This window comes from Adiantum capillus-veneris, chromosome 6 (genome assembly GCF_014529385.1).
Source record: "Adiantum capillus-veneris isolate H3 chromosome 6, ASM1452938v2, whole genome shotgun sequence".
Taxonomy (NCBI): Eukaryota; Viridiplantae; Streptophyta; class Polypodiopsida; order Polypodiales; family Pteridaceae; genus Adiantum; species Adiantum capillus-veneris.
This window is the reverse complement of record NC_140936.1, coordinates 68,192,665-68,204,148: the sequence shown is the minus strand read 5'-3', so window position 1 is coordinate 68,204,148 and position 11,484 is coordinate 68,192,665. Positions and strand designations below refer to the sequence as shown.

The 11,484-nt window shown below is 43.7% G+C and overlaps 1 pseudogene; it reads left to right on the top strand.

Annotated features, from left to right (window-relative positions):
* The first annotated feature begins 786 nt into the window (after positions 1–786).
* Positions 787–2,084, top strand: LOC147455651 (uncharacterized; annotated as a pseudogene).
* Positions 2,085–11,484: the final 9,400 nt, after the last annotated feature.

The window sequence follows — 11,484 nt, the reverse complement described above, 5'->3', positions numbered from 1 at the left end:
TGCTCTGCACCCATAGCCCCCATCGATCGCCCTCGCATCTCCCTCTCTCTCTCTCTCTCTCTCTCTCTCTCTCTCTCTCTCTCTCTCTCTCTCTCTCTCTCTCTCTCTCTCTCTCTCTCTCTCTCTCTCTCTCTGCGGACTGCAATCGACACCTCCAGTCTGGATTTTTTTCACCCGCATCTGCCAAGATTCGGCAATACTGGCTTTTTTTCGCCTGCATCTACTAAGATTCGCCAATAGTGGCTTTTTACTGAATCATGGGTTCTCTATTATATTCATTTAGTGGCTAGATTCCTCCCAAATCAATAACGACACTCTCATCCTCGCACCCTCAAGTTTATCATTTATTGTGTCAAACAAAAGGGCCCTGCATAGTATTCGAGCCCCCACTCTACAGAAATTCACTCTTGCATCCCTGGACCTACACCAACTAAGCCTCATCATTTGGTTGCTTTCGGAGAGTGCTAAGGATTTAGACAAAAAGTTATTTATTCTTTATTCTGTTTGCTTCCCCCTCGTCCACTCCTCGCACCCTGGTCCGCCACCTCGCACATGGTCAGGCCTACTGCTTCATCCCCGTCCCTGTCCCTGCCTCCATCGTATGCTTTGTCCCTCCCTTCTTGCTTTGTGCGATGGTGCATCTGGAAAGATTCAAGTGTTTTGTCATTTTTTTAAATCGTTAGGACATACTAAATCATTAGGACATACTCAAGTCAATGAAAATAAAATGGGGGCAATGAAAAAAACTGAAGGAGAATCTCTCTGTAGCCATCCGCGCCGGCGCGGATGGCTAGAGGGAGGGAGAGGATGGGTAGACCTAGAAATCGGGGAGTGAAGAACGCAATAGAAAAATCTCTCTCTACCCATCCACGCCGGCGTGGATGGCTAGAGGGAGGTAGAGAGCTTCCATTACAGGGGGCGGCCCAGGTAGAAAAGCGCAATGCAGAGAGCAACTAGTAGCAGTCGAAGTTTCATGCATGCCCATTCAATTGCACAAAAGCTAGAAACCTCCCTAACAGCATCTTTGCGTATCGCTAACTTGCATGCTATGAACGCTAAATAGCAGCTGCAAGTATTGTAGTTCATGAGTCGTTCCTTGCAGGGACCGGAAAGGCGTTCCTTGTAGCAAAGGAAAGCATATGCCCATGCGCCCCAAGCCCTTAAAGCGAGCATGGGATTGTAGAGATTTTGCTTGGCGCCGGCCATGGGGCAAGGCAAAGTAGTGCCGCAGGGCTAGCATCGAAACGGCCATCAAAACGCAAGCTGAGATGACAGAGCGCAGAAAGATTGCAAACGCTGATGGCGAGAGAAAGAGAGAGAGAGAGAGAGAGAGAGAGAGAGAGAGAGAGAGAGAGAGAGAGAGAGAGAGAGAGAGAGAGAGAGAGAGAGAGAGAGAGAGAGAGAGGAGAGAGAGAGAGAGAGAGAGAGAGAGAGAGAGAGGGGGGGTTTTTGTTGGCGCTTTTCTGCCTAAGGTGTTATCCCGTCGTGCCATCTCAACAGCTATCAGATGGAAAAGGGATCACAACCGTAGCTGATGCTGCAAGGTGCAAGGTCCCGCTGATGCAAAGTCTGTCAAAGTTGGCTCTTTCTGGCAAGATCAGCAGACCGTAGTTATTCATGCTTTGCGGAGGTTTGGATTCAAGCTATGCAGACACAATGCTTTGGAGCTGCAGAAGATCGTTCCCACACTCGAGGCCCACAATGTTTATGTTTTTTTCGTTGGAATTAAGAAACTTGGTGTTGAGGAGTTCCAACAGGGTGGCTTTTGAGATAGAGAGCTTTACATTGATAATGGCAAGAAGATTCACCAGGCACTTAGCATAAAATGAGTGATTCTTAGCACAGCCAAGATGCTTTTTAATGTGAAGGATGCTTTGAAGAAAGTCAGTGTTCCCGAAAACTTGAAGGGTGATGGACGGAAATTGGGTGCAACTTTTGTGATTGCAGAGGGAGGGACAATGCTAATGGATCACATGCAGAAAGATTTTGCCGATCATCCATCTTCGCAGTCCATTCTCGAGGCTTGTAGGGTTGATCAAAAGGACTTCCCTAGCAACTTAAAAGGACTTCCCCAGCATGGATAGGCAGAGGGAGGGGTAAATGGTGGTATTGAGAGGGTGGTGAGAGACTCGGGCGGCGCAAGCGCGGCAATGGGGGGGTCTGCAAGCGCTACAGAACACAGCGGGCCAACGGCAATAAATAGGGCGCCATTCTCCAAGCAAATGTCGGCACAGAGAGACAATCACGCATAGAGGTTAATTCTTTTGTAAGAGAGAGAAGAAGAGAATTTTAACGTCATAGGAAACTATCCAAAGAGACCTTAAAGATCTATCCGACGAGGAGAGTTGAACTCAAGAGAGAGAGATGGCCGTTGGGTTTGCAATGGAAGTTGTGTATCGAGGCTCTAAGAGGGCGCAACACGGTCAAAATTTAGAAATATCTTGGATAAGGGCTTAGAGATTCCACCAAGAAAAAAAAGAATTAACCTTTTTCTCACCCAAACTCGTTTGTTCATTGATATCTTTCTTCTCTTCTTCTTTTTCACTCAAGTGCAAGAAACATTGTCCTTGGTACACCACTAATAATGATGATAACTCTCTGAACCTCACACTCATCCATTAGTGCACCCTGATAAATCCACCGCCTGAATTTTAACATTTTTCAATATCACCTATGTCAACACCACCAAATTCTTCCCTGCAATGGTAGGGTAGTCAAAGTGAACATATACCATGTTATGGGGTTTCTAAAAATAATGGCCACACAGTCGGAACCCTAGGACAAATACTATTACATTGATACAGTAACTTCAAATATTAAGTTTGTGTGTGTGTGTGTGTGTGTGTGTGTGTGTGTGTGTGTGTGTGTGTGTGTGTGTGTGTGTGTGTGTGTGTGAGAGAGAGAGAGAGAGAGAGAGGTTTAAGCTCCTCTTTCCCTTGCACTCTTGTCCTTTATGACAATAGAGGAAGTGGAAAGGAGAGTGCATTTTGGGTATAGAAGGTTGTTTCCACCAGCCAAAACTTGTGACAAATGGAGAGGTTGTGGATATATGCACGGCATCCGCATTATACAAACTACCCGATTTCAAGTCATGCCATTTATAGAGTGGCAAGGAGCCTTATTTTTTTCACATTCGGGTAGGGGTATGGGAGACACTTGATTTTTTTAATTCCATTTTTATGGATCAAAAATTTAATTGTACAATAGATTTTCTAGCCCATAGGAGACACTTTGCACAAGCACATGTTCAAGGAGAGCTCTTTGCACAAAAATCTTGGGGAGGTGCTAGTAGTGAAAAGGTGGGAACTTGTTTTATCGCTTGTTTTAAAGCTTGAAATACATATAAGAACCTTGATTGATTTTGGTTTCTTGATAATGTACCTTGTCTTGTCTTGCTCGGTTTAGGGATCGCTCGAAAAATCTCGCTCGAGGTTAGGGATTCCTCATCAGCAGGCAACAAAAAGCGATATGAGACTCGCCTCATCACAGGTCTCCTCATCCCTCACAAACATGACTTGTTCTTCAAACAGCTCATCTTGCTCGACCATCATTAACCTGGCATGATACAATTTAAGACGCAATCCATTTACCCTTGACTTATGTAGAACCCCATCCAGGTTAGCCAACTGATATGTACCATTCGGGAAACACGCCACTACCTTGAAAGGGCCTTCCCGCTTAATTTGAAACTTCTTTTGGAAGGTGTTGTCCAGCTTACTGTTGTAGCGCAAAACCAAGTCATGCTTCTTGATACCCTTACTTTTGACCTTTTCATTTATCTTTGCCAGAGCCCTATCCTGCATCTGCCCATAATGTTCCAATGCACTCATCCTATCCAGTTGAACCTCTTGTAACTGTAAGAGCCTCTCTTTGAATGCATCACTAGGCGGCCCAAGAAACTTTTCTAACATCTTGACTACAGGAGACCTGTGATGAGGATGTGCTTCATGTGCTTCTCCATTTAGAGAACGTTCAATGTGTCTGATGCTCCATGCTTCAAACTTTTTTAACAGCCCTTTAATTCTGAAACACATTTCCTTCAATGAGCTGTTCTTGCTCTTCCACACACCCAGCACTTGCTTCACCACTAACAAGGCATCACCTTTTATGCTCAACCTTCGAACCCCATGCTTCAAACAAATGTGTAATCCGGCTTCCAGAGTAGCATATTCAGCCTCATTGTTACTATGAGCATCCAATTTGAACCCTCTCTTGCATACTAGCTTCCCCCTGGATCATAAAGTGCTATACCCCCTGAAGCTGCATCATGGCTCTTTCTGTATGAACCATCAAAGAACAACACATGTGCATTGTTGATTTGTGGCACTTCTTCAACTACCTTTCTCACCACCTCTTCCTTAACAATAAGGGGATTCTCCTTATAGGTCAACAAATCAGCTAGGGTAGCCCTTGTACTGTCTTCTAGTACAAAAGAGAACTCAAACTCTTGCAGCTCAATTACCCATTTCTTCACCACATTTGACATGTTAGTACCATTAATTAACTGTGGCAAAAAGGCATAACTCGTCAAGAAAACAAAAGGTCGTGGTAGCAAGTAATGATGAAATCGTCGACAAGCAAATATTACATTGGCCATCACTAGCTCTACTTCCGAGAACTTTCTCTCTACTACCAACTTCACTTGGCTTGCACAATACACTGGCCTCATATAATGGCTGCCCTTACCCTTTTGCAATAGCATGGCTCCAATGGCATCATCCCCTACTGATGGATTTACATAAAACACTTTCTCCCAATCAGGAGCCTGCATGGCTGACAACCCCCCTAACACCTCTTTCACCTCTTCAGACACTTCTTCACACTTGTCATCCCATTGCAATGGATCATGCTTTGCCACTTGCTGTAATGGAAAAAGGAGCTGTGAAGACAATGGAATAAACCGTGCCATGTACTTCACTTTGTGTATAAAAGTTTCCAATTGCTTCGTACTCGTAGGTGATGGAAGAAGAATAATAGACTTAACCTTGTCTGGATCAGCCTCAATGCCATTTTCTGACACCATATGGCCCAATAACTTCACCCTTGGCTGTGCTAGATGAGATTTCTTTGGATTTAGTTGTCCTCCACATTCATCATATCGAGCCAATACCATTTGCAGCTTCTCATGGTGTTTAGCCCTATTGCTGTATACACAGAAGTCATCCATAAAAGCTTTAACACAATTGCCAATGAATGGTTCCAATACCCAATTTGCTCTCTCTTGATAGAAAGATGGTCCATTTGACAACCCAAATGGCAATACCGTGTAGCAATAGCAACCCCATGGCGTAATAAAAGTTGTCTTTGTTCGCTCTTTAAGAGCAATCTTCAATTGAAAATAGCCTGAAAAACCATCACATACATTGTACCTCTCATAACCTGCCACAGAATCCAAGATCTGATCGATGAATGGAAGAGGATATGGGTTCTTCTTAGTGGTTGCATTTAAGGGTTTAAAATCTACACAAATCCTCCACTTCCCATCCTTCTTTAGACTGACTACTACTAGACTCACCCATTACGTGGTCTCCACTGGGACTATGAACCCTGCCTTCAATAGCTTGTCCACCTCTTCCCGCAAGGCTTCCATCTGCTCTTGGCCCATCCTTCTTAGCCTTTGCCGCACTGGCTTAGCACCTTCTTTCAGCTCTATATGCATCTCTTCGCCCTTGAACCCTTTGATCTCTTCATATGAATTAATGAACAAATCAGGAAAACTAGCCAACATGTGCAAATATATCTCCTTCTCCATAGTTGAGAGGTCTCCACTGATCATTTGTGTCATCAATTCCTGCTTCTTTGACAATTCAATCTTGGTTTGCATCAGCCCTTCCATCACTTCATAAGGCCCTTCACTTTCATCTTCAACTTCATTCGCAAATGCAACTAAACCAGACTCCTGGATTTCTTTGTCCATCAAAATAAATTCAACATTAGCATCCTCATCACTGCTGGTAGTACTATCACTGTCCTCATCAATCACTGTGGAATAGTCTTCATCACTAGACTCATCCTCATCTTCATAAATCTCCTCCAATCATTTCCTTGTGTCCATATTCTAAAGCTTCTTGGCACCTGTCTTTCCATAGAGGCTAATCGTACCACGTCTCCAATTTTGAACAGCTCCCACTGCACGTAACCATGGTCTACCAAGTATAATAGGATATGCTCCCAACCCCACTGGCATCACATGAAAATCAACCACTGCCTTTGCATCATATGCTTCCACTTCTAAGCTCTTTACAACACCCAAACATTTTACTTTCTGATGGTTGGCCAATCTAATCCGAAACCCTGACACCACAGTCACTGTAAGACCCATCTTCGCAACGCATGAGTGTGTTATCACACATATTTGGGCTCCGCCATCCACATAACTTTCTCCCAGATTTTTTCTTTTATGCCACACATCTACGATTGGACAAATGTCTGGTAGCTCATCCATGGCCAACACCTTCATTGAACCTCTCTCTACTTCTTTCTCCATTAGGTTAACCATCCTCTTCCACTCTCGCTTTAGCTTAGGCACCATCTCTATAAGCTGCCCAAAAGTAACATCTCCCTTCCTGCTTGTCAGATCCTCCTTCAAGTCATAGCTTAATTACCCATCCCCTAGTGGAAAATCTGAAACATGAAACTTGCGACGAGCCCTCCTTTTCCTCTTGGCCTTGACATCCTCGCCTTCATGGCTCTTTCCCTTCTTCTTACTAGGACCTGGGGCACTTCTTCCTTCCTTGTCCTCTGTGGTCTTCTTTCCAATAGGCATCACTAATGTATCCTCTAGCTTTGATGCCTTCTCCAAGGTGACTACACTTATCACTTTTGTCTTTCCCTTTTCTTCCTAGGTTAATCCACCGGTTCCTTCATCTCCATTAATTTCGATGCCATAATCATGCGACCTAGTTAGCACCTGTTTTGGCAATGGATACATGTCTCCCCCCATCCTTGGTGGCTTATCACATTGCGGGCTGATGTGACCCAACTCTCCACAATTATAACATGTGGGCGTCTGCCTCCAGTACCTACCATTGCTTTGTCCAACACCATTACTAGGTCTTTCTTCACCTCTTGGCTGATTTTCAAACCTCCCTCGACCTCGATTATTTCCCACTTGAACAAGCATGTTTAGATTGATATTCTTCATTAAATCTACCACTTGCCTCATGTTTTGCCTTAGCCCATCATTTTGCACTGCTGTAGTGACCACTATTGGCATAACCTGAGGAGTAACAGAAACCACTGGTTCATGATGAACCTCTGGCATGCGACCTTGTAAAGAATCCATAGGCTGAAATTCAGACCTCATGGGCAAAGACTCTACCCCTAACTGGCTCATTTTTCTCAACTTCCACTCTTTGTTCCTTACTACCTCTAGTGCATCTTCATATGTCCTAGGATTCTTTAGCTCCACTCTCCAACATATATTCTCCCAAAGACTAGCCAAGAACCTGTCCTTCTTCATCATGTCAGGTGGGGGTACTTGCGGTGCTAAGGCCTTGCACATCCGCTCCCATGCCAATGAGAACTTACGTATGTACGCGTCTACTCGCTCACCTTCCTTTTGCACCAAACCTTGTACTTCTTGCCACACTTTGTCGGGATCTTCTATCTTCACAAACTCCACTTCCAATCCATGCCTTAGATTGTCCCAACTCAATCTTACAGGTGGATCCGCTGCACGCAACTCCTCTTCAAATGCTTTGGACCAGACTCGTGCATCACTCTTCAAACAAATCTGGAGAAGATGTAACATCTGCGCAGGGTCATGAATCTGGTTGCTAATGCATGCAACCTCCATCTTTTCCAAAAAGTCTTCTACATCTTCATCACTTCTTCCATGAAACTCCGGATAAGAGAAAGCCATGGCTAGCCAAGTTACGATGCTTTGAGAATCCCTTCGAACACACGTGCAAGAACCCAAAACTTTTGATTGACTCAATTCCTAGAAACTTCAATGGAGCTCAACTTCAGATAAGGACAAACACATGCACATCAAATGAGTTTTCGTAGTTGATCATTGGAATTACAACAGGTAAAGGACATTCCAGTATCTCCCTTAATCTTCTTGGCCCGAACATAAAGACTATGCGCTGCTGGAAAAAAATCTTCCTGGACACATGAACATTTATCTGGATTCTTTGAGTTAAATGAAAAGGAGTGAATTGAGGGCCATTTTGATCATCCATTAAAGCCAACCATGCAGCTCCCAAGAAGGCACACCTGTCTTATCCTCTGATTTTGCCAAAACTTCAGCAGCATAACAGCATAAATGGCTTAAAAGACCAAAAGACCAACCATCATAACTTGGAAAAATTTTGACAGAGTTTCCCCAGAAGTAGAGCACTGTGAACCCAAAATATAGACTGTATATGTATGCATAAATTGTCAACAATAGAACCCGAGCATCAAATAGGACTCACTAGTACATAGCCTATGGTGAGGTCACAAAAAGGGTGCTCCAGCTACCTGTATCACCGAAAGGATCTCCACATTTGAGAATCCCCCAGCTCAATAAAACCTCACGCTATCGACCCTCACACGAAGGCTAATGCAAATCACGTATAGTCAAGTCTCAGAAATGACTATCTTCCAGACCAAGTCTCAGAAATGGCTGGGACTGCCAAATAAAACCAAATATGGCTCCACAAAGGCGTACAATGGCAGTTTCCATAAGTAACGTACAATCCAGCAAACAATGCGCTCAAACAGACGCCAAATGATGCATACCCACAACAACTGCAAGTGACACCACTGCTAGTATATCACTATACTCCAGCTACATGTACCTGTGTGAATCACCTATACATGTACCATACCTATCCCTGTAACCTATAACCTGTAACCTGTAATCTGCAACCTGCAACCTATAATCCCAAATCTCGAAGCTTGAAGCTCGAAGCAGAAGGTACTCGAAGAAGATCCTCATTGGGGGCACCAAAAGAATGTGAGCGGGATGGAAACACACAGAATGCCTCTATAACAACCCGACACACACTCTTGGGAAGATACAAACACACACTATGGGGCACCACTCGGCTTACACAACACACCTGGCCGAGACAGGGAACACACCTATGGAGTGAGAGGAGAGAGACTATCCGTTTGCCCACTCCACACAGAGAGAGAGAGAGAGACACACACACACCCAAAAAATTCAGCTCAAAAGAGGAGAACTTCTGATATTTAGATACAAATGATCTTGGGCCAACACCAAGGGGGAAAATAGCTCACACAGTATGGGTAAAATAAGCCAGATACAATCACAAACTGGAGCAGAAGCTTCACTCATAGGAGAAACTTACACATCCAAAACAGAAGAAAAAGAGTGAGGAATTTGGAAAAATGGACAGTGCCATCGCGTCCGGAACGGCCCAAAACCCTAGTCTACAATGTCAAAGTGCTCAAATCCGACCTCGGATGAGCAGTTTACGGCCAAAACAGGCTCCAAAAACCCCAAAAACACAGTTGCGGTTGTTCCTCCTCTCTTATCCACGTTTTTTTCTGGTCTTCTCTCTAGTTTTTCAGTTCCCACACTTAACATTATTACTTGGGCACCCTTGGCCTTTTAGATGACCCCAAACGGACCCCAAACACAGGCCAAAAACTGACCTCGCAGTGCATAGAAGTCACCCTGCTACATCCATACGAACACCTGGCACTCGACTTTTTTCAATAATGCATTGCGCCACCACGAGAAGTGGCCCCAAAATATGGTCCTCATGATGACCTTTCTGCATAATTATCACAAGGAAACACCCACGTTGTGTCCGTACTCATCCACGTGTAAGTATTGACCCCGTTCGACCTCCTGACGCCACTAGATGCCATCTGACGCACTTGCTTACCTCATGTTGTCGGCCCGTGGATAGCTTCCTCGAGAAGTTTTACGTGCTACCAACTCCTTATTATTATAGAAAAAACATGATGGTACTGGTGATAGTGAAAATCAATGCACTATGTACATGTTGCCCTACATGTACACATGTGGGCCCCACATAACCACTTGGCTCTGGAAAATGGGCAATCCTTTATTTGATGCATCATGCATGTGTATGTACATATGCGCAATCCCTTGCTCCAAAAAACTCCTGACAACGTCTTCAAGCTTTAAATGTAAGCTAGAAGGATAATTTTTTTACCATTCTATATGTATGTAGGAGGTGAACCCTTGCAATGCCATTTACACCTCCCATTGTTGTGGCGTACAAGTCCTTTGAGCTCATCCTTTTCCACCTTCTGGAGTAGAGGTTTGCATTTAGTGTGAGTGAATGAAAGTGGAAGGAGGAGGAGCTTGTTTCATGCTACAATGGAGGTGAGACAAGGGGGAGAAGTTAGCTTGGGGTGAAGATATATGGTGGACTGGGGGAATAGAAGGGGGATAAGTTTGCTTGGTGTTGCAATGGAGGTGGGAGAAAGCTAGCAAAGAGAGAATGTGTGACTGTAGGGTGCATGTGGTTATTGCATCAATAGAGAGCTTGGGAAAGGGTTTGTACAGAGAGAAAATCACTTTTTAGTTGTAGTACAGGTTTCAAAGGACTTTTGGAGATGGAAAGTGATGTTTTGAAGTTTTGAAAAGAAATAATATTTTTTAGGCTTTTTAAGTGCTTGTTTTAACTTTTAGAGGTCAAGGAATGCGCTTTTGACCATAAAATAGGTTTGGGAGATCTTTTGAGGAGAACTATGAGTTTTGAAATCTTTTGAAAATGTCTAATTTTTAGTGTATTTTTAATTCCGAGCCAAAAAAGTGGGGGAAGGAGGTCAAAGATGTCTTCCCCCTCCTCCCTCCCCCCCCCCCCCCCCCCCCCCCCTTTCCCCTTTTTCCCCTAGCCACCTCCCTTACCTTCTCACCAAGAGACCATTAAGAGGTATAAGGCTACCTTGACCCTCTACTTTTTAAAGGGTATAGAGTGTGTCCACTTCCCTCTTCCTATTGGTGGCTAGCCTCTAATTAACCTTAAGCTTAAAGGGTCCCTAGAGGGTTCATATTTTTTTGAGGACATGGAGACTTTGGAGAAGGTACGCTATCAAGAAAATTGATTGCTCAATGGGAGACCACATAGATGCGCGGTCTTTTGATGTGAGAGAAGCCAAGCTAAATTAAATAAGAATGTAAAACAATAATTTGAATATTTTTTAACTAATTGCAAATGTTGAGAGAGAGAGAGAGAGAGAGATAGAGATTATTAGATTAGAATTAAGAGCAAAAAATTGTAACTAAATTTGAATCTTAGAATCCAATAAGAAGTTAACAATTACATGTTCAAAATCCGATCGGCATATACACCTTGATAAACTCGCCCAATCCAAAATCTAGAAATAAACGCCTGTGTGGATAAAATATTGTTTTCCATCCACCACATGTAGTCACCTCCTACAATTCTAAGGAATTTCCTTGTATATCTCTAATGATTACTAGCTTTTACTGCCAATAAGTTATGGCTTTGCTAAGATTGTATTTCTCAAGATAGACTTCCTTAAAGCTTC